The sequence below is a fragment of the Sphaeramia orbicularis genome, chromosome 22 (assembly GCF_902148855.1).
Source record: "Sphaeramia orbicularis chromosome 22, fSphaOr1.1, whole genome shotgun sequence".
Classification (NCBI taxonomy): Eukaryota; Metazoa; Chordata; class Actinopteri; order Kurtiformes; family Apogonidae; genus Sphaeramia; species Sphaeramia orbicularis.
Window position 1 is genome coordinate 2595190 of NC_043978.1, and position 24008 is coordinate 2619197.

The 24008-nt window shown below is 39.1% G+C and overlaps 1 pseudogene; it reads left to right on the top strand.

Annotated features, from left to right (window-relative positions):
- Window positions 1–1819: 1819 nt before the first annotated feature.
- Window positions 1820–24008, top strand: LOC115413858 (rab GTPase-activating protein 1-like; annotated as a pseudogene).

The window sequence follows — 24008 nt, forward strand, 5'->3', positions numbered from 1 at the left end:
ACAAACAGTTTACTAGTAGAGGGGTGTGGGGCCAAGAACAGCAGCTGCAGATTACGTGGTCAACTCAGTGCTATGACTGAACACCGGCCCCCCCCAAAAAAATAAATAAATAAAATATTAAATACATATTTAAAGTGAACTCCGGCCCTCGCGGCCCAAATATTATACCGGCCCACCGGGAATTGTCCCAGTCCTCCCGATTAGCCAGTCCGGGCCTGGTGGAGACACAACAGTAGATCATCCACTAATGTGGATGTACTGTACCTCTGACATGTATTTAGCCCATAAAGACCCAGAGCTAATAGTTCCCAAAGATCTGTTCTCGTATTTAATCTTTCTTAAGGGATTTTATCATCATTTATTCTAATAATATTATCCTCTGTATTTCGCGTTTTTCAGTGTAAATCATGTGTTTCCTATTTTTAATTCACTGATCATGTAGCTGTTCATAAATGCTCAGAGTAAATTCAAAGGTTTATTTCAAAACAGAGAAAACTGAAGAAAAAGGGACTTTTAAAGCAAAAATAACTGAACATAACCCAGTGTGTCCATCCACTGTCATTGATCCAACTCCATGGGTTTGACTGGTGAATCAATGTTGGAGAAGATGACGGTGTTTCCACAGTAACTATGGAGCCTCTGAACGTCCAAATATGGTCATGTCTGATGACCATGAAAAGATGAGGAACTGTATTGACACCAATTATTGACATGGATTGATAGGATTAGTGGATCAACAGGAATTAAACAGTTTAGATCAGTAGATGGTTTAGGTTAAAGGTTTAGGTTAAGGTAGACGTTTGGGTCTTTAAGGGTTAAGGTGGACGTTTGGGTCCTTAAGGGTTAAAGGTGGACGTTTGGGTCTTTAAGGGTTAAATGGGTTAAAGGTGGACGTTTGGGTCCTTTGAGGGTTAGAGGTGGACGTTTAGGTCTTTAAGGTTAAAGGTGGACGTCTGGGTCCTTAAGGTTAAAGGTTGACATTTGGGTCTTTAAGGGTTAAATGGGTTAAAGGTGGACTTTGGGTCTTATGGGTTAAAGGTGGACTTTGGGTCTTATGGGTTAAAGGTGGATGTTTGGGTCTTTAAGGGTTAATGGTGGATGTTTGGGTCTTGATGGGTAAGGTGGACGTTTAGGTCTTTAAGGGTTTAGAGGTGGACGTTGTGTCTTGAAGGGTTAAAGGTGGACGTTTGGGTCTTTATGTGTTAAACTGAAGTATGGGCTGGAAGTACAGATATTTGTGTTAATGTATACATGTGAGTGTAAGATAAAAGTGATCAGAGAAGTACAGTAACAAAGTATTAATGATGTATTTGTGATGTATATGTATTAAGTCTTAGAAGAATACTAGAAACACAGGACATCAAGTACAGGTTTGTAGTTCATGTGTTGGGTTGTAAAGACATGATACCTGTGTGTGTGTGTGTGTGGGTGTGTGTGTGGTGTGTGTGTGTGTGTGTGTGTGTGTGTGTGTGTGCGTGAATATGAAAGGTGAGCCCTGTCGTGGGTGTGTCTTGCGTTCTTTCACACACTGTCTCAGCTCTTATACAAAAACCCTGTTGAACCTGTGACACACACTCTCAACCTGACGCAGTGTGTGTCTGCGTGTGTTTGGTGTGTGTTCTGCTCTGACTCCAGTCCAGCAGGTACGAGCCTCATGAGGATTTCTGTTGGTTACCTTGAACCTGAAGTAGACTTTTTCCTTGGCGTCTTGGACTTTATCCTGTTTACTTTCACGTGCTATGGTTTGGAGTTGGCTTTAGAAAATCTGAAGAACGGAACATCTGCACTGTGTGTGTGGTGTGTGTGTGTGTGTGTGTGTGTGTGTGTGTGTTTGTGTGTGTGTTTGTGTGTGTGTGTGTAGTCAGAGCACCATGATGGAGGAGGTGTCCGTCATGGCCTGTGATGCCCGGGCTGTGGACCAGATGAGTGAGGAGGAGATCCTGGCCTGTCTGGTGGCTGAAACTGGGCCCAAATTCACGGTAAGAACAAACTATTCACCTTTGGTACGTAATGGGAATCTATGTCTAAAATATCTACATTCAGTCTGAGTTTAACCCAGGGGAGTCAAAGTTCTTTTAGTTCAGGGGCCACATTAAGCCAAATTTAATCAGCAGTGGGCTAGACCAGTGAAATAATAACATAATAATATATAAATAATGTCAACTCCAAACTTTTCTGTATGTTTTAGAGCAAAAAAAAAAAAAAAAGCGATAAAAACGTTTATATCTGCACTGTAAAAAAATCTGTAATTTAACAGAATTTTACTGTTTATGTTATAGATTTTTCCTGTATTTTTAAGATACAGGAAAATATCAATGAAATGACAAAAACAGACTGTGATTTTACTTGTCAAATGTAAAATAACACGAAAGAACTGTAACTGCGAATAACCATAAAATTTCCATTTTTTCAAGAAATTTTTTCTTTTTTCACAGAAAAATACAGTTAAAATACATTTGCAAATGTATCGTAATTTCACAAATATTTCTTTTCTATTTATGAGATTAAACTGTTAATTTAAAGTTCAATACTGTAAAAAATATACATATATAAAAACCAGTTAAAATTACTGACAATTAACCTTAAAAGAAGTATTTGTTCTGTAAGTTTAACAAGACTTGTTTGTTAATTGACAAATATCTTGTGCAGTTACGGGAGGTTTTACAACAAAAATGTTGAATAAATGTGTTTTTGTGAATGTATAACATGTATAATAAACTGATAAACTGTCAAAATACAGTTTTATCAGTGGATTGTACAACTTAGTCTCATTGAAAATTATTTCTATATATTTATAGGTAATTTGATTGTTTTAATACATGTAAATATTCTTTATTAAACATTAAAAAGTCAAATGTAAAGTTAGTGTCAGGATCTGTGCCTGTGTGACTCTCCGCTCCTCCCTCTTGGTTTTGGATCTGTGACTGTGTGACTCTTTGCTCCTCCCTCTTGGTCATGGTCTGTGCCTGTGTGACCCTCAGTTCCTCCATCTCTTAATAATCGTCATCAGACTCACCTGCTGGCGCTGCGTGGCTGCAGCCAATTACCTTTAGCCTATTTAAGGCTTTGGTTTGCAGCCATGCAGCGCTGGTCCATTTTTCCTCTTCACTCTTTTTCATAACCCGGACATTATCCATTTTCATCTACGGACTCTGACTCAGGTTTTGTGTGTTTTTTTTGTCTTCCTTTATGGACTCTGTTCTTGGTTCTGTGCTTTCCGTTGTTTAATTTTTATTTTTGTTTAATAAACTTGTGTTTTTTTTCCCTTCAGTACCGAGCATTTGAGTCCTCTCTTTTCCCCCCCATCGTGACAGATATGGCAAAAAACTGTATTTTGATTATGGAAAATTAGCATATTTTTATGAAATGGTTATTTTTCGCTATTTGACAGTATTGTTTTGGCACCCCAAAACAATGCCGGAATAATACAGTTTTTTTTGCGCTTTTGTTTTTTTTTTTTTTTAACAGTGTACTAGGGATGTAACGATTACTGGTATAATGCTAAACCGCTGTAAAATTGCAGATGGTAGTATTACCGTTTTAAATTCAAATTATCATGATAACCGTGTTTGATTACCACACTTTTAGGGGAAAAAAAAAACACCTATGTAAAGATCTGGTTTTATGTCAAATATTTGAGTATAGTTTTAATTTATTAAAATTTTGATTTTATATGCCTAAATTTGGAACCAATATTCACTTTTAAAGTCTTTGAAAAGCTTAAGCATCTGTGTGTTATTCATGCATAAAGTACATACATTTTTCAAATTGGATTTTTTTTTTTTTTTTTTGTGTGTTTTCTGGTCTTTTATGTTTTTATAGTAGGTTAAAGTGAAAAAATAATAGCCAGATGATATAAATAAAGCTGTGCTGAAAAAAGATACCAACGTGTATAGTGAACATTTGTTTATATAGTATATACAGGCAAAATCAAAAGTACTGAAAAACGGCCAAAATAAGCTCAGACCACTAAGGGTTAATATTTGAATGTTTCTGCCAAGAGAGTACATTGTGCCAATTTTTTTTTTTTTTTTTAAATACAACTTCGTTAAATTATTTCAGTGTGTGTATAAGTACTTTTGAACATTTTGAGCACAATTTCAATAATACCGCGATAATAAAGATAACTGTGATAATTTTGGTCATAATAACCATGATATGAAATTTTCATATCGTTACATTTCCAACATCTACCAGCCATCCTTTAAAACAATGTGAATAACATGAACAAACTGAAATTTGTTAAGAAAAACTAAGCGCAATTTTAACAATATTATGCCTCAGTTTATCATTTACACAGTAAATTACAACATACAATGGATCAACAAATACACAAAACATTTAATCACAGAAAGAATATTGGTACAAATTAAACTTCAGACATTTCAAAATGTTCATATTTGTCAGGGTTTTTTGCGTTTTTGGTGAAATGTTGTTTTAGTGTAAATACAGTAAAATGACATGAAAATGTTTACATTTACAAAAGGAAAAAATTTGCATTTGTGAGTAATTATAGGTTATTATGACAGTATTTGACTGATCCAACCCACTTCAGATTAAATTGGTCTGTTTGTGGCACCTGAACTAAATTGATTCATATCTTTCATTGTAATTTTTGCATTTCACAAATTCATCCCAGGGGCCGGACTGGACCGTTTGGCAGGCCGGATCTGGCCCCCAGGCCGCATGTTTGACACCTGTGGTTTAACCCTTGAACCCTGGTGACATTTTCCATCCACTGTACGATAGCATAAAAAAAGCCTTCTATAGAATCATCATACCTCTTTTTTTTATTCATAAATCTCTTAAACAACTTCAACCCTGCTCAGAACTACAAACATTCAATTATTGTCAGGATTTTAATTCTTTAAATATGAAGGACTGAACCTGCCATATTAAAAAATATATACAGAAATATAAAAATGGCTTGATAAGTTCATTTTCCGTACCATTTATCTATCTATTTTGTCCTTATTTAGATTTTTCCTTATTTAATTTTTATCCCTGTATTTATTTCTGCGTTGCTTTTGGTTTGGATTTTCTTCATGTCTTTTCTTGTTTATTTCTATATTTTATTTTAATCTGACATCTTATTCATTCATTGTCATTTTTTTTTATTCATAGTCATATTTACCTCTCAGTATTCCCCTTTGTATTTTCTTCCTCTATTTATTTCTGCGTTGCCTATTTATTTCTGCATGGCTTTATTACATTTCTTTATCTCTTTCTTATTATGACTATGAAGAAAAAAATTACAACAACTTGGACGTTTGTCATCCTATCAGTGTTTCAACATGTTGATAGGTTTATGTTTCAGAGGTTATTCAACATTTTAGATCAGTGATGGTTTGGGTTGTCAGTCGCTGTTTGGGTCTTTAAGGGTTAAATCCACCTGGACTCTTTTCCCTCAGGTCCCCACAAAGAAAGCCAAACTGAGGAAGAGCTGCCTCCAGATAATGGACGACGAAGAAGAGGACCAGTTGGACAATACCTGGTCAGGAATCTCAAACAAACTTCCCCTCCATGCTCATCTGTCTTGTCTGGTGGAAGTTTGACGCACCATCTCATTTGTGAACGTGGGTTTGTTTTCTGCTCGATCTGAAGGTGGTTGTTTGTCTTACAGAAGGAGAACCGTCGCCTTCAGCAGGTCAGCCTTTGTCTGGAGCAGGGAGAACGATAACCTGGCCTACAGACTGATCACCGGCAAGATCGCCCTGAGGAACGCCCTGGACACGGTACAGCCAGCTGATGTCGGGGACACTCTGAAATGTCAAATCCAAAATGGTTTCCCCAAAGTCATTAAAAAGAAGCTTTAAATTCAGGAAATTAAGTCTTACTGCAACTGACACAGGTCCACCAAACCAATGTGGGAGAAAGAGTATGTTTATGTGGAACTACAGGACATGTCACCAATTAAATAAGAAAAAAGAACGAAAAAAAAGACTGAACTTAGGTTAACTCCGATTATATGTTGTGAAGCTGATCAAATGAAGAAACTATACAACAAATGACAAGAAATTGAATGAAAACTAGCAAAAATATTAAGCAATGCTGCACACATGCTGTACCGCATTTGTCCAGCAGTCACTGCCAAAGCGTTCATGTGATTCTGACCTTAGCAACGTAATTGTAAGACTACTGTATTTCAAAATTACTAATATCTCCCAAAATTTGTCCAATTTGACCAATTGGTCCAATCAACTTACTGTTTAGACCAGTTTCTTCCTTGACCAGAAATACATAAGTATGACAAACTACGGCAGTCAGCTGTGTACGGATTTAGTGTGATACCCAAGACACACACACACACACACACACACACACACACACACAGAGTCCACTTCCCTTTTGTAATATAGATTGTTAGCGTTTTAAAATGTGCTGTACATACCCTAATGGTGTTATTCCTTTTAATGTTACTGCACATAAAAGGGTAGAACAGCTGTTTTTTTTTTCTTGCAGGCAGAGGACAGAGCGGATGAACTGAGCAGAGACCTTTACAAACCAGACGTCGACTCCAGGCCACAGAAGATGAGATGAGAGGGAAGGAGGAGGAAGCTGCCATGGTAAGAACTTCACACACTGGGGGAAGGATGGAAAAAACAACTAAAGACTGCATCATATTTACCTGTGAAGATATATTACCACAGAACTATTCATATTAGTCATAATTGTGGTCCTTTAGTTTAATCAGGAATTAGAATCTGCTGAGTTTGGACCGCGTAGAACTAGGCTGTATTAGAGCTGAAACAATTAAAGTGATACCGTATGATGTGGCATTTTTACACTTTTCTTTTGTCATCTTAAAATGCTCCTAATAAGCATGTGTCAAACTAAAATGTAAAGAACCCACCAGGTATTGAAACTCAAAAATGTGTAATTGTCATATATTTCTGATAAAAGTCTGACCAATCATTTTATTCGGTCCAAATGAATATTGGCCGAACTTGGCTGAGCCTCCTGTCAGTCATCCATACGGCCATCCAGCATCCGATCCGTTATCGCCGTTTCCGCATCCGATATGGTCCCTCTAAATCTGACGCTTCACTTGCGCTGCTCCTCCTGTCACTGACCACAGTCTACTGTCTAAGGATGTGAATGGACAGAACTCAAATGCACACGTGGAAGGGAAAAAACGGATTTATTAACATCAACAACACTAAGGGGAACAAACAGGAGTCCGAATGAATGAAGGATGGAGATAAAAGTCTAGAAGTCGGATGTACTGGACTAACAGGTCTGCACAAAGCTCAGCTTTTATGACTGTGGGACTCATACAGGTACATGTACATGGTGTCACACAGTGTAGGATTATGTAGGATGATAAATGTACGGACTATGAAACCTCAAATGTCCACGGAAAATTCGTGGAGACCACGCGTTCACAGTGCGCACGCCCGTCGCCTGGACATCTCATCTCCGTGGTGCAGTGAAGACATTGACCCAGTACCGCACAGACCACACCCTTAAATACAGGGTTTACTGATGGAACAGGGGCCGCGGACCCGTGGCAGGTGGATGATGTATCTGATTACTGAGGGAGGGGTCCACGGACACACCGAAGCAGACCGGACCTCTGCCTCTGCTTCCTCCGCGCGCATCAGGTGAGAGCAGGAGAGAGGAGGAGGAGCCTCAGAGCTCAGGCAGAGGGAAGGGGGCGGGCTTTGGAGGGAGGCAGGTTGTCATATTCAAACTTTTACTAAGTGCTGTGAGAAATGCCACATCAGTAGGTATAGCTTTAATCAATTAATCAACTTGAATTGATTAAAAAAAATATTCAATTACAATTTTCCTGAATCAAAGCTTCATTTCCTTATTTTCGCTGCCATTAAACATTGGTTCCACTGTTGTGTCTATATGTTACACCTTTAAACTTTGACTCTTTAACACAAACATTCTAAATGTTTGTTCCAGTTGTATGTTCGTTCCATGTTCAGTTGGATCCAAATATGTTTCAGACTGAGCTGACAGATTAGAGGTTAGAGATGGAACTGGACTGGACTGGACCAGTATATAGATATTTATATATAGACTTTTATACTGTTGTTATTGCTGTTACTTCTAAGGTATCTTTTTACTTCAGCCAGAAGGTATTGTGATCACTTTGCTTTGTGTGTTTGTTTGTGTGTTTGTTTGTTTGTTGGTTTGTTGTTTGTTAGCAACCTAACGGGAAAAATATTCCAACCATCTTTACTAAATTTTACCCACAGATAGGCCTAGGCCCCGGGACAAACCCATTAAATTTTGGGCCAAGTAGGCCAAAGTTCAAGGTCACAGCAAGGTCACAAAATCTCAAATTTTCCTATCCCTCATCATTGAGCAATTTTCAAAATTCATAAAAAATTCAAATGACTCCGATTAGCCTCCATTTTGATCCACCCGTAGCTTATAACAATATCTTGTATCTGGCACAAAATTGTCCACATCTACAGAGGAATGTGGACTGTGTGGATATTCAATTTAACATTGAAATCCCATTTACCACACATTTTTCATTATAACTCAACAAATATTGATTGGAATTTAATATAATTGACAAACACATGACTGCTACCAAGCTTCAACTTTTTCTGCTATATGGAACAACCTTGAAACTGTTTAATATAAAAGAAATAGTCAGTCCACACATGCACACTGTTTGGGGTGCTTGCAGAGGTTTGCGTTCTCTGAACACTTGTTTCTGTATCATTTTACTTTGATATTATTTGTGGTTGTTGTTTCAGTTGGTTCTGGAATAAAAGACAAGTAGTTGTTATCATTATTATTATTATTTTTTTGCCTATTCAAATAATCATTTAATCAAATCAGGAAATAGTCAAAAGATTGATCGATTACAAAAATTATCGATAGCTGCAGCTCTAATAAATACTCATACCCTTCTCGTGCTAATCAACCCAATATCTACTGATATATAGATGTGTGATGTGTGGGTGTGTGTGTGTGTGTCTGTGTATGTGTTCAGTATACCTGCCCAGTTTCAGACACATTATGAGTTTATGTGCTCAGGGCTCATTATGTTCCCTTTATTGTACATAAATAGGTTCATCCATTTCTAACATTGTCATGCATCAGTGCCTTCATACTTCCATGTCCAGTGCGTTGGAATCAAGGTTATAATAGTTTTGGATTTTTCATTATAGTTTAGTTTTATTTAGTTTTGACTTTTTTTCTCTAATTCAATTAGTTTTAATTCGTTTTTAGAGCAGGTTTGCTGGTTTTTATTAGTTTTAGTTATTTTCTGCTGAGTTTTAGTTTAGTTTTAGTATTGATTTTAGTTTGGTCTTTTCTCTTCTTCTCCGTCGTACTCAAATAAATCCCAGACAGGACTCTGCTGCTTTCTCCCAATTTTATCTCCATGTTTCCAGGTAGAGTGGGGACCAGAAGACGACTCTAAACCACAAGTGATGGACCGTGAAGTGCCGTATGGTGCCGCTAGCTACAAATTGCTGGAGCAAAATAAATCGATTTCATATCAATCCAATATTGACAACGAAGAAACTAAGGGAATTTTATCCATAATTTTTATACATTTTAGTTAGTTTTGTAAGCACACAATACAGATTCAGTTAGTTATCATTTTTTCTTTTTAATTATAGTTTTAATTTATTTCAGTTAATGAAAATGTTCTTTTTTTCAATTCTAGTTTTCGTCATTTTGTTAGTTTTTGTTAACGATAATAACCTCGGTTGGAATGAGCGTTTCTCAATCAATCCACCAGAGGGCGCCGCTTGTATTACCATACTGGACAAATACCACAAAGAAGAGTAAAAGTTTTTAAGAAGAAGAAGAAATTCAATAAAACAAACATGGCGATGACAGAGGAGGAGGTTTTACTAATATTCAGAAGGGTAGTTGTCATAAATATGTCGGTAGTTTTTCACTAACTCTTTGAAAAGTTCCACTACCTCGTGAAATTATTCTCTTCAAATCTCAACACTGCCCCCTGTGCTTCCAGGTGGTACTGCTCCCTATTCTCCATCTGGATTCGCATCCGCAAGCTCCTGGAAAATGGACACAATTACGTACGGAATGTAGGCAGAGGACGGACAGAACGCTCCGTCCATATTCGTCTGCATCTTTAACACAGAGCATAAATGAACCCTTAGTTGAACACACACTCAGACTGAACACTTTCTGATGGGTAGTCACTCCCTGATGTTGCTGTCGCTCTCAGCAGCTCCAGACCTCCACTCCCCAGAACACACATGAGGAAAGTTACGGTGAAAACCCACCGGCAGCCGCAGCACACATCTCTGCTCCAGTTCACAGAAAAAAACGGACTCTTCAAATTTAACAAAAACTTACCTCTGCCTAAAAAAGACGACTAAAGCTGTTTCTCAATATCCGTTCTTGTCTGTTCTTCTGTTCTCGGAATCTCATGAAACTTTATCAGTTGCGGCCCAAGTTCTGTTCCAGCTGAAAGTTCACACAAACCAAGGACACATGGAATACCTGGATGTTGTTCTGGTCTGCTAGCGTAAACCAAGGATGCACTGGTTGGTGACTCGTGTAGACTTGGCCGGAAATATCCCAAGATGCACTTCATGCTACTCTCGAATGTAACAGCAGCTTCTGCGAAAACTTAAGGTGCAGTATGTAGGAATCTGTTCTAAGTAATAATAAAATCATCCTGACTGTCACCAGACATTAAGGAATCCTGTTAATTTCAAATACTGATGTCACTGACAGTAGTAGTCCAGCCAGAACCTTTGCATTTGAAAAGCTCAGTGTCAGCCCCAAAATGATGTTTATGTTGTTATTGTGTGTTTGGTCTGAGGCTCCGCCCATCACCTGTCTGCCAATCACAGAGTCAGAAGCCTTTCAGCATCAAGTTGGCAGTTCCACTGAGCTGCAGCTGGAACATTTCTGATCATAAATGTCTGACGTTAATGAACCTTAAGGCCTCTTATTATTCCAAATACGTCGTGCAAAGTGAGAAACAAAACAAGGATATGTATAGGAGATGATTTTGAAACATGGAGATGGATGAAAGCAGAGAAGGATTTGAAGACCGATGCCTTAGTCTGACCACTGAGAGCTGGGCTGCGGCCTCTGCACCCGGTCCCAGTTCGTCGATGTCTTCACCAGGGGCCTGGCTGCAGTCTCTTCTCCTGGCCCTGATGAAGAGACTGCCGGTCCAGGACTGGTGAAGAGACCGGGTACCGGTGTAGGACTGGTGAAGACACCGGGTACCACTGTAGCTTGCCTCTTGCCATGGTAGCTGCTTGTAGTTCAGTGTTTTCTGTGGAAGTGACCTCTTCATGTAGCGGTGTATAATCTGGAAGGGGGTGGGGGGCACGTCCATGGCTCGTTTGGGGGGGGGGGGTCATGGGTCGGCCGGTTTCTTATAATACTATGTGCGGGGGGGGTACGGTTAGCGATCTATGCCGCTTGTACTTTGCGGAAGCAAAAGTGAAACTTAAGGCTAATTTCCCTTTCCCCTGTCTCCTGAATCTTCATAAACTTTCATTTGAGCGGCAGGACGTTTGTCCTATTCTATTATATATTATACTTATTGGTGTGGTGATGACTTTTTCTATGAAATTTATGGCGTGGTGGCAAGGATTAGTGGAAACGCTAGTAGAAGATGCTCATGCTGGATCTGGCAACCCCTAGTCTGGGGGGAGGCGGAGAGGATACCATGCTCTACAGTGTTTGGAATGTGATTGCAGTACCAGTTTTGGCCACAATCCTACATACGGCACCTTTAATTCAGAATTATCTGACTGGGTAGATGACCGTAACGAGATGATGCGATACAATGTTGTAACACACCCCAGAGGCAGAATAACCAGAATTATGTCTTCATTATCATCTGGGATTCAACAAAATTTGTTCCATTTTTGAAAGATATACAAATGTATAAAAATATGAATGGCATGTAAATACTACAAATGTATTGAAATCAATTCGAGAACCTGAAGGGGTAGGGGTGTCCTGATACTTGATGAATCAGAGGGGAAGGGCTAAGAGGGGGTGTTAGCTTACTGACTAGGTAAATTGTGAACTTTATGCGTAACAAAGTCATTTTACTGTCTTGTTAGTGGAACCTATTAACCACAACTACAGTTAAGCTGACTGTCAGAAACAAATTAAAGGTGGACCACATTAGTTACAGGAGGCTCAAATAAAACAGATCAGACTGGAAAAAACGGACGGACTGAGAAATTCATTGTAAGTCCTCGTGGCTGTCAGTGGTATTACAAATATAAGACCATTGCACATTGGCCTTTGAATGCAATCACAAATTCACTGAATCACATTCCTTTCCCGCAGTTAAAAGAAGTATTTCGGAGAGAGATGGACAAGCTGAACAGGATGTGAAAAGGTCTTCAGGCATCATCACTGAATACAAACAGGTCCAGTGACATGTTCAGATTCACAAAATGACATAGGACATCATGAAGGAGCATTAAAAACTACCCTGGTTTGTGGGTTAAAGGATGTTTGAACTTGATGGTGTTTGCTCTTCCTTCGCTCAGATCTGTTCTCAGCTGACGAAGCGTCTGGAGGAACAACGGGCTGCTCACAGAGAGGAACTAGATTCACACCAGGTGAGGAAGAGTTCTGTTTCTGTGGATCTGATATGGATTTTCAGGCCGCACTTGAAGATCCAGTCTAGGGCCAGTCTAGGGCTGGCTGGAGACTAAAGGCCTGAGTTACTAAATGTTTGCACGCGTAACAAACATGCTCAAACTTGACTCCACACGCAAAAACACACTGGAGTTATCTACAAACAGGACACACCAAGGGTTGTGTCTCTCAAACAGGCAAAATAACTCGTCCAACCCATTTAGCGTGTTTGCCTTGACGAATGTTAATATGGGCGTGTCTGCCAGAACGCACAAAATTATTGGAGGAGTAGATGCAAATATTTATTTAGTGTTTGGAATGTGATTGACCAAACCTGAAAACTGGTTTGCGGTGTCTGATTTTGCATCCATAATTTAGCACGTCTGAAAGGGAGGTTTGAACTGGCACAGCTTCACATCGACATTATGGAATGAGGGAAGAAAAATATTTGAGACGTATGTCCTACCACAGTGCCATTGGAGAACTTCTAGATGAACTAGGGGCTGATCTGGGTCCAGTCACAGGAGGAGTCATTAATATCTTCTATGACTAAACTCCTCCAACGGTACATTTTTGTGCTTTGGATCATTCCAGTCACTGTTCCCAATAGTGCTGGCGTATCCCAGGGCAGTTTATACAGCAGACTGTCTCCATGATGACAACCAGTAGCACACAAAACCCCTAATAAATAGGGCGGTCTCCAAGACCCTGCACCTGTTGTCATTTGTCAGACAATCTTACTTGATCACCTGTGACATGCAAATCAATAGCACACATTTTTAATGCGAGCAAGAAAATTTGTGCTGTGTAGGCTGGCCGTTTAGTGGTTGGAGGTCAGTGAAATGAGGAAGGAGATGAGGCAGAGGCAGGAGATGGCGTGGTACACGATTTTTTTAATATTTTCAATAATACCTATTTCACACAAAGTGCAAGTGCTGAAAAGTGCAAAGGCTAAAAAGTGCAAATGCCAAAAAAAGTGCAAGTGCATATGGAGGTTAGAGGAGCAGTGTCTTCTCCAGCAGCAGAACCACAACTGATGAAAATGGGCGCCTTTTATACTGTTCAACTGACTGGATAAAACCACTACAACTCCACAGGGGACTTACAAATCTACATACATTTCTAAAACTAATCTAAAACCCTCATAACTAAAACCTACAAACATACCTATCTAAAACCCAAGCTATATATCTAAAAACTCTAAATCTAAATACCAAAGTTAAATAAACCCATAAACCAATAAAATACATCTCCAGGCTCCCCTACACACTTTGGTCCAGGCCAGAACCTTCTTAACGGCTGCTGTTCATGCAGGGACTCTTTTCCCTGACGACCTGGATACAAGGACAGGGTAAGTACAACACACCAAACACCAATTCACTAAACACTTCAAAATCCACTCACACAAACACTAAACAAAGCTAAATTTAATATTGCCATTTACGTTGCACTGCTTCTGTTTGTGACCTAATTGTGTCTCCCTTTTCTCCAGGGCCAAGCAATCAATCAATCAATTAAATACAAGTACCACTGGATGTAAAAACTGAAAAGGAAAGACAATAAAATCAATAAACTACTTTTTAAACCAATCACGTGCAATTCTGTTTGCGCAAATATGTTTGTTTAAAGTGCTGTGCTGTAAACTACATGTGCAAGTTAAAGTGCTTAAGTAAAAAAAGGTACCTGTATTCATACTTAAGTGACAAACGGCTGTTTGTCACATGCTGTTATTTGCGATCTTAGTAAATCAGACTGTAAGCCTGGTCCCGCCTAAGCCTTAACACCTTACTCTTTATACTCTAAAGGCCGGATCGGCTAAGATTCCAATTTGTGTGTACTAATTTGCTTGTGCAATCCAGAATTTTGCGTGTGGGGTGTAACCGTGGTTTGCAGGTGATCTACAAAGTTTATTGTGCAAAATTACAACAGGTGCAAAGTCTTGGAGACCGCCCTATTGAGGGTTTTGTGTGCGCTACATGAGACAATACACTGTAAAAACTGCTCTGGGATTTGCCAGCATTAATGGGAACAGTGAACTGAATGATCCAGCACAAGAAATGTAAAGATGGCTGGAGTTGTAGTCATAGAAGGTATTAACATGTCTCATTCATTCAATTATTTTTTCATTTTAGAGCTGGGGAGGGCTGTGAAGGTTGGTGGATTGAATGACTGTAAGGTGCCCATAATTTAGTCCCACTGTAGCCTGAATGTTGGTGCGTATTTTAATCACAATCATCAGGAGTGAAAAAAGTCCCATAAAGTGGTGTGGGTGGGGTGGGTGGTGTGTGTACGTCTCTATTATTTTTTGCTTCCATTATTCCAAAAATGTTCACGAGGGTGAAAAATGCATTCTCTGCATCTCGTTTCATCATGTCTGTGTTTCCTAACCACTTCCATGTGTGCACAATTCCACATCCAAACCATTTTCACCTCCTTCTGAGATGTGTTAAATATGGACACAGTTTCTATCAGTAAAGTTGCTTTGAGGTTTGATAAATCACTTTGTGCATGCTAAATTAATATATTTACATTTTCTCCGCCCCATATTGCATATTCATTGTGCCAAATGTATTAACTGGATCAGACACGCTTTATTGCACCTTTGAAAGACGCAACCCTTAGTGTGCACTGTTAGTAAAATCAGTTTGTACATTTTTGCATGTGCAATGAGTTTGCACATGTTTTAATACATGCAAACCTTTAGCAGATCTGGCCCCAAGTCTATTTTTCTAAAACTTTGTAAGTATTCAAATCTTCTTCTGAAAAAAATACAGAGTAAAATGAGCCATTGGAGTCCAGCAGAGTTGAGTCCAGAGAGTTTTATTCTTCAGTACAGAGTAAAAAACTGACCAGTTCTGCACAACAACTGAGTTTATAAACACAACATCACCTTTTATTGGTGTGTGTATGGGGCGCATATGGCCTTAGAACATGCCCTTTTCTTTTTTACCATATTTTAACAGCTATTTTTAATGGTGTCAGAATGACCTTTCCCTGCCTTATGTTTAAATTAGTTTCTAATGGTGTGTCCGATAAAGCAGTTTACAGCGTGAATAAGACTGACTTAAATATTATATATTACCCCCTGGGGCGCTTAAAGTCCCCATGAGTTCATATTAGGGATGTAAACAATAATTGACTAATGATTAATTGTCGATAAGAATTGCTCGATTAAATTATTAATTGTCGGTTAATTGCTCTTTTCCGCCCATCCACAAATGTCTGAAGGCTGCCGGTTTGTCCGTGCTGCAACGCCGCGGCTGGGATAGCCGGTCATCGAACCGGATCATGGCGTTGATGAGTTAGAATGTCTTTATGAACATAGGGGAGCCAAGCACAGACCAGCCAGTCTGTTTGTTGGAGCGGTGCAGCCCCACCTAAATACGTGCACAAATGTGGGGTCGGTATCGGATCGGAGTGTTTTCTTGGTCTAGTCCACAGGTATGTCGAGTATTTGCGAAGCTTCAGGAGGTCGGGAAAAGATAAATGACCGAAAAGTTTCACTTTCACTTCTGTGGAGGCACCACCTTGTACACCCATAGTATTAGAAGTAGGACGGAAAGTGATGCACGCACCAACCAACATGCACGCATCCCCCGGCCGAACTGTGCGTGTGCGGCCAAGTACCCCACCACCCACCACCACCACCACCACCACACAACACACACACACACACCGATGAAACGCATGTGCGAGCACCCACCCCCCCAACGGCGAAATGCACATGCGTGTACCCCCCCATTACACACCGCCACACCAACAGATGAATTCCACAGGAAACACTGACTGTATCCAATGGCTCAATAAATCAATCGTTAAGGAAAATGACATGTTTTTATCATGAACTACATAAACAATATTTAGCTTTTATTCTTATAGACAGTATTGAGAAAGAAATTCAGGTTCTCAGGAAAATCGTCGCTTATCAATTAATCGTTAATCGATCGATAAGGTCAACCAACTAATGATTAATGGATTAATCAATAATTTGCATCCCGAGTTCATATGTGGTATGTTTCATACATGCTGTATCTAATGGAGTCAAATGTTTCGCTAATTACCTTTTTTAAAAATACCTTCAGCTGCCCCTATTGACATTCCTGTGTAATTGCAGTTCTGTGTAAACATCGGTTGCTAATGCACAATACAGCTGTTCTGGTACTTCCTTTTGAATAGTTATCTTCTATGGTTACACAGATTGATATATAGAAATGTAACATGGCCTGGTATAGCAGCCTTACAAAAAATAGCACTGGCATGCAGTTGAAGAGAATGAGAGAAAATTTTAAAAAAAAACCACCACTCTCTTCTATTTTCATCTCAGTTTTCACATGGTTTGAAACCCAACATCGTAGGTTTTCACATTAGCAGGATCTCTTACCCCTGGTTCATTCTGGACTGACTTGAGTAGTTGATGGTTCACCGCTGACAGCAGCAGGTGTGGGTGCTTTCTGATTGCTGAATGTCTTCCTCCTCACCCTGACTTTCCACCTGCCAGAAATCAGTGAAGGCCTGCAGACGCTGCCGACACGTTATCGAGTCCGTGAGCGCAGCACCATCAGACCAGGACGAGCACGGATCAGCAGAAGGTTTTACTACAGAAGAACAAAACCAGGATAAGGACAACAAAGACCGCAGAAAGGTGACAAAAACCAGAGTGGACCAGGAAAAGGAGTCCCTGAGAGCCCAGATAAGGGATCTAGAACAGGAGCTGGCCCAGACCAAACTCCAGGTGGTGGAGGCCAAGTGTAAGATCCAGGTGAGATCCAATCATCACACACTAGACAGGGGTAGTTTTACCGACGATGCCCTTTTGTGAACCTAATATCCAAGCGAACCCTTTGACATCCACATGATGTCATTTTATTTTAGTGTGGGGCTTTAAATCTTTTGAAAATGTTTCATCTGTCATCCAAGAGACAGAACTGAAGAAGTCTTCTGGATGAGAGATGAAATGTTTTCAAAAGATCTAAACCAGTCCAGCTGAACCCACAAGACCTACAAAGAAGTGTCAGAGTCCATTTTATCTATCTATCTATCTATCTATCTATCTATCTATCTATCTATCTATCTATCTATCTATCTATCTATCTATCTATCTATCTATCTATCTATCTATCTATCTATCTATCTCAGTGGTTCTTAACCTGGGTTCGATCGAACCCTAGGGGTTCGGTGAGTCAGTCTCAGGGGTTCGGCGGAGGTCAAGACACACACTCGACTCATTAGTCGGGTGTGTGTGTCGGGCTAGGTCCGTGTATGTAAACAAACGGCTTCGGAGACTCTTTCTTTGATTGACATCCAATATACGTAGTGTATTGTTGTTGCTTATAGCACTACAACACATCTGGAAGTGTTTATAATCTCTTCCACTCGTCTGACGATGAATTATTTGACTATTTTCCACATCGTTGTTATGACTTTTGCTACTTCCTGTTAACCACGGAGGCAGCAATGTATAGCGTTTGTTTACATTTTTTGGTCACCGCACTGGTCAGTTACAATCATGTGATGACCGACCACCCGTCGCAGATGGAGAAATCGTATTATGCTAAAGCCAAGCTAGTGCCATAATAAAACAATAATCACAAAAATACTGAAGGAGTATAACGAGAACTTTTTTTGATACACTACATGCAATTATCTTTTTTTTATGTCAAAATTGTGTGGTTCGGAAAGTTCGGAGCGAGATGAAATGAAAACCGGGTTGAAAATGATAAATAGCATAAATACAATAAGTTCATTATTGGAATACATTAGGTTAAAAATTAAAACCATTTCAGTGTGGTAGTATTAAAAAAGGTCATGTCTTTGTGAAAAGGTATGTAATTGTTGTGAGTTCATGCACTGTATTGGTTTTGTTCTTTGAACACAATGATGTTAATGCACGGTTCATTTTGTGCACCAGTAAAACATATGCCTGTGTCTTGAATTTGAAAAAAAATCATATTTTATTCTTCAATAAAGAAGGGTTCGGTGAATGCGCATATGAAACTGGTGGGGTTCAGTACCTCCAACAAGGTTAAGAACCACTGATCTATCTATTCATTCATTCTTTGGAAAGGAAAAGAGACTAAATAAAAACACCTAAAATCATCATAAATCATCTAAATAATAAATAAAAATAATATTTTAGATCATTTTAAAGATGCAAACATACACATGAACTCACCATGTTTTCACATATCAACACAAAACTGAATGAAAAAAAGGATAAATTCGATGTTTAATTAAAGAACAGAACAGAACAACATAACTAGATTCCTTTCTTTTAACATTACAGTTCTGGATTAGACCTGCGTGTAGTTGGCCCCCCACCCAACGAAAATCTCTGGATAAATATTCTCATTCATTTGTGCTTTGTTAGTGCTGGTTTGTGCCGTTAAAATTTTCGTTTGTGCTATTATGGTTTTATGGATTGCAAGATTATTTTCAGCCGATGACGTCACACAGCCCCCCACTTCCTCTAAATCGAGCGGAAATGGTTGCGTTTGTTTGTGCGTCATTAGTGCTGGTTCGTGCCGTTAAAATTTTCGTTTGTGCTATTATAGTTATTGAGTCATTAACAATTCTTTATAGGTCATTCAGAGGTCACCCAGCCCCCACTTACTCCAAATTTAACCGAAATGGTGGCATTTGTTTGTGCTTCGTTAGTGCTGGTTTGTGCAATTAAAATTGTCGTTTGTGCTATTATGGTTTTATAGATATTACAAGATTTATTTTCAGCCGATGATGTCACACAGCCCCCCACTTCCTCTAAATTGAGTGGAAATGGTTGTGTTTGTTTGTGCTTCGTTTGTGCTAGTTAGTGCAGTTAAAATTTTCGTTTGGGCTATTATGGTTTTATACAGATTACAAGATTTATTTTCAGCTGTGATGTTACATAAGCCCCCCACTTCCTCTAAATTGAGTGGAAATGTTTGCGTTTGTTTGTGCTTTGTTTGTGCTAGTTAGTGCTGTTTAAAGTTTCGTTTGTGCTGTTATGGTTTTATAGATATTACATTTATTTTCAGCCGATGACGCTAAGCAACACCACCACCCCCACCCACCCCCGCTACAAATTCACCCGCAATGGTCTTTAATGTATTTTTACAGGAGCTACATTTGCACTGGATTCCAAATTGTTCTTCTGTTCATCATAGCTGTCACGATGGTCTTACCTGATCATAACCTCTTGATGCCTCTTCCTTGTTTACCTGGTAAAGTTGTCCTGTCAACAATGTTTGAAATTTCAATAAAAAAAGCAATGCAAAGTAAATGTTTTGTTCAGTAGTTTTGTTCCTGATTTATGTAAATAGAGCATCATGAGACTTCACAATTTTACCACTAGTGGGAGGTGGACAGGTTTGAACCTGAAGTACACCTGTGGAAAAAAAGTTTGTGCTGCAGGAAATTCACATCTAATATTGCATGTTTTTACAAGTTTTAGCTTCTCAGCATAGGATTTACAACCCTCTGCAAAATCTGATTTCTGGTCAATGTAAATGAAATGTTTTAAAACTAAGTTAGCAGAATATTGACTCAAAAATTGCTCACAAAATATTGCTCAGTATTAAAGTAACCCTTTTGACAAATGGAGAGAATTTATTCCAGAAAAGGCTGAGTACCACAAATTTTCTAAAAAAAAAAACAAAAGAATATACCATTTGAAGCCTGGCACCTGGACTCATGTCATAAATGAGCAGATTTGGAAAGCAGTCAAAAGTCATTGCACATTTATTTATAAAAGAGCCAAGGTCTTTCCATCAATTACAATTACACTGAAGTCAGGAGCTACTGTAAAGAGCGCCATGGTCATCTTGACATAACATGTGAGATAGAGCCAGCAATTAACAGCCAAATGGTGTTCAAATGTTGCATCAACAATGCTGGTGACTCCCTGCACACTGGCTGTTCAAAGTGTTTCATGTCTGGAAACATGCTTGTGCAGATCGCCAGAGAAATATGTGAAGGCAGGATGGAACCCCATGTATGGCAGGCATCACAGGCAAAGACGCTGATGGACTTTGGAGATCCGAACCTTATGACAGAAAACTGACTCAACAGTATGTTTTGATGATGATTTAGAGCTGTAGAGAGAATTCCCTTTGAGTGAATTTCCCTCTACTCTGGTGCTCTAAGGAAACACATTTACTTTGAGGGAAGTCGTTGCTTTCCAGGGAGGCTTGACCCAGGATGCTCTTAGACATTATGTATCTGTGAGATGGATGAAGACCTAGGAAGTGGAGTGAAAACAGCATCAGAAAAAAGCATCAAAAAACACCAAAATATGCCCACATGCTGTGCTATACACAAAACAGTGATCACTTCATTGCTTCATTTAATTCATTTGCAGTATTATTTTATCATTTCTTACTTTTTGGTACAATTCATGCTTGTAAATATCCTCACAAAATCCTTACTTCAGTTCATAGTTCACGTTCATAATTTGTGTCCTCCTGTTTAAAACACAGCTATTTTATGTTTTATTTTGCACATAAAGTCAGTACTACAAACCTTAGTGATTTTTATTCATGCAGTCATCAACTTCAAATGCATATCTGTATCCCTGGTCCTCGAGATCTACTATCCTGCATGTTTGAGATGTATCCCTCTTCCAACACACCTGATTCAAATGATGAGCATATCATCACACACTGCAGAAGCCTAATAATGACTGTCAGGTGTGCTGGAAGACGGTGACATCTAAAACAAGTAGGATAGTGGCTCTCGAGGACCAGGGTTGAGGACCAGCGATCTATAGATATACATACATATATCTATACACATGTAGATTTATATCAATCTACAGTTTTGTTGTTTGTAGGCAGTGCTGGGCAGTAGTGCACTGCTAGTAATATTACTGTAATTAAATTACTTTTTTCCAGTACTAAAGGAGGTTTGGTTCTCACTCCTTGAAGAAACATACTTTCTGCTCAGAGGTTTGAGAAGCTTCTGCTAATGAGATACAATCACTATTTCACTTGTAAACATTAAGGCCCTGCTAAATGTTTCACTGCAAAGATGAACAAAATGTTAAACACTCTTCTTATATCACATTCTACATTTTATTCAATGAGCTGATCTTTGCTGTTTTTATGAGGGACAACGCAGAAAGTATTACTTTACAAGTCAGAAGAGAGTTCGTTCATTTGGATTTTTTGTTTCCATGTGTATTATTCACAGTACATTACATACTGTGTCCCATCAGGTGATGAAACACTGCAGTGTTTACAACTCTAGGTTTTCTTCTACTGAGTTAAGGTCATGTAATGTTCAAATAAAATAAAATAAAGCGTGTTTAGTTCCCCAAGGAATAATCTGTTCAAGATCATTTTTAGGGAAGGAAAATAATTATTAAATTAAAAGTAATGAAATTAATTAATTTAGCTACAAAGTCATAAGTAACATAAATACATTTTAAATGAGTAATAAATGAACGTAAGTTATTACACTTTGTTGGTAACTTCACTGTTCAAAGGTGCATCCTAAAATACTCATCTTTGGTTTGATATTCTGTCTACTCTAGCTACCTGAAAAAACAATGCCTTATAAACCAATTAATACTAATCACTCAAATAATTACTGTTTAGCACAATAACCTAAAACAGCTGTTACCAAAAATATCGTGTAGCCTAGCAGTTTGTCAAAGCACAGCAACACAAATGTATAAGGAAAACTGAACATTAAACAACAATATTGATATCGCTAACTGATCTGATGATGATCATATCCTTGCAGTTGTTTTCTACAGTCATAAAACAAGCAAAACACGTAAAAATATTTACCTGGAGTTCTTGTTCAGGGTGACATCCCAAGAGCTTGACTGGTTGACTGGAGGCTGAGTGAAAAACTCACCCAAACAGACAGAACCAGGAGGACAAAAGACAAGCGTGGACCACAACATAACCTCTAGAATCTGTTTGTGCTTCATGTGTCTTTAATGCATTTTAATGAACGGGAAACACGGACCAAACCATTTTTGTAGTTAACTTGGAGGGGGACGGGGTTAATGCTAACAGCTCAAACAAAACTTTAAAAAGGCACTGACTAGCACTAACGAAGCACAAACAAACGCAACCATCTCCACTCAGTTTAGAGGAAGTGGGGGGCTGTGTGACGTCATCGGCTGAAAAAAATCTTGTAATATCTATAAAACCATAATAGCACAAATGACAACTTTAACGGCACCAACCAGCACTAACAAAGCACAAACAAACGCCACCATTTCGGTTAATTTTGGAGTAAGTGGGGGGCTGGCTGACCTCAGAATGACCTATAAAAGAATTGTTCATAACTCAGTAACTATAACAGCACAAACGAAAATTTTAACGGCACAAACCAGCACTAACGAAGCACAAACGAATGAGAATATTTAGCCAGAGACTTTCCCTGGGTGGGGGGGCCAACTTCACACAGGTCTGGATTAGACTGTTTTATCCAAAATGTATCTGATATTGTAAAAGGGAAGTGGACTCTGTGTGTGTGTGTGTGTGTGTGTGTGTGTGTGTGTGTGTGTGTGTGTGTGTGTGTCTCGCAGACATCAAACTAAACCCGTACAGAGCTGACTGCTGCAGTTTGTCATACTTATGTATTTTTGTTCACGAAGAAACCAGGAAAAACAGCAAGTTGATCAGACCAATTTTTTTGGGAGATATTAGTAAGTTTTAATACAGTAGTCTTAAAATCATGTTGCTATGGCCAGAATCATGTTGCCTACACTTAGAACAATGGGGTAACATTACAGTTTGGCGGTGACTGCTGGACAAATTCTGTACAGCATGCATGAATACACAACAAACCATGCATGAACACACAATCCATATCCCGACCCTGAGGGGTCGGGATATGGATTTGAAACCCCCCCCCCCCCTTGCATCCCACCTTCAGTATTGATAATGATGAAGTCCAGGAGGTGGAAGATCTTTTCCCAAAAGTCTGCTCTCCCCAGCATAAAAAACTACCACATCTAGAGCCTGTGGTTCCCCACATGTCAGCGCACTAGTTTTATATAATTCTTTAAGCTGATTTATGATCTGGGTTTGGTTCAGTTGGTCAAATCCAGGTTCTTCAAAAAAAAAAAAGAGATGGAAATCAATGTTATGACATGATATAAGCTTACTGAACTGACGCCACAAAACATGCGTATCAACATCTAAACTACAGACTAAACAAGACTAGGCTGTGTCAATGAAAATAAAGTAGTCCTTAAGTGACACTCACACCTCTGTGTTCTTCATGAACAGGAGCTGGAACACCAGAAAGGAACCCTGACCAACAATCTGCAGGAATCAAAGAACAGCTGGTTGAGTAAGGCTTTCACCTCTCTGCGCACATCCAGTGGAAGACTGAACAGCATTAGCAATCAGAGGACGCCACACCCACCAAAGCCTGGAACCTGCCTCGGTAAAGAAACTCTGAAAAACTCATATGGAGTCCAAGAACATCGCATGTGA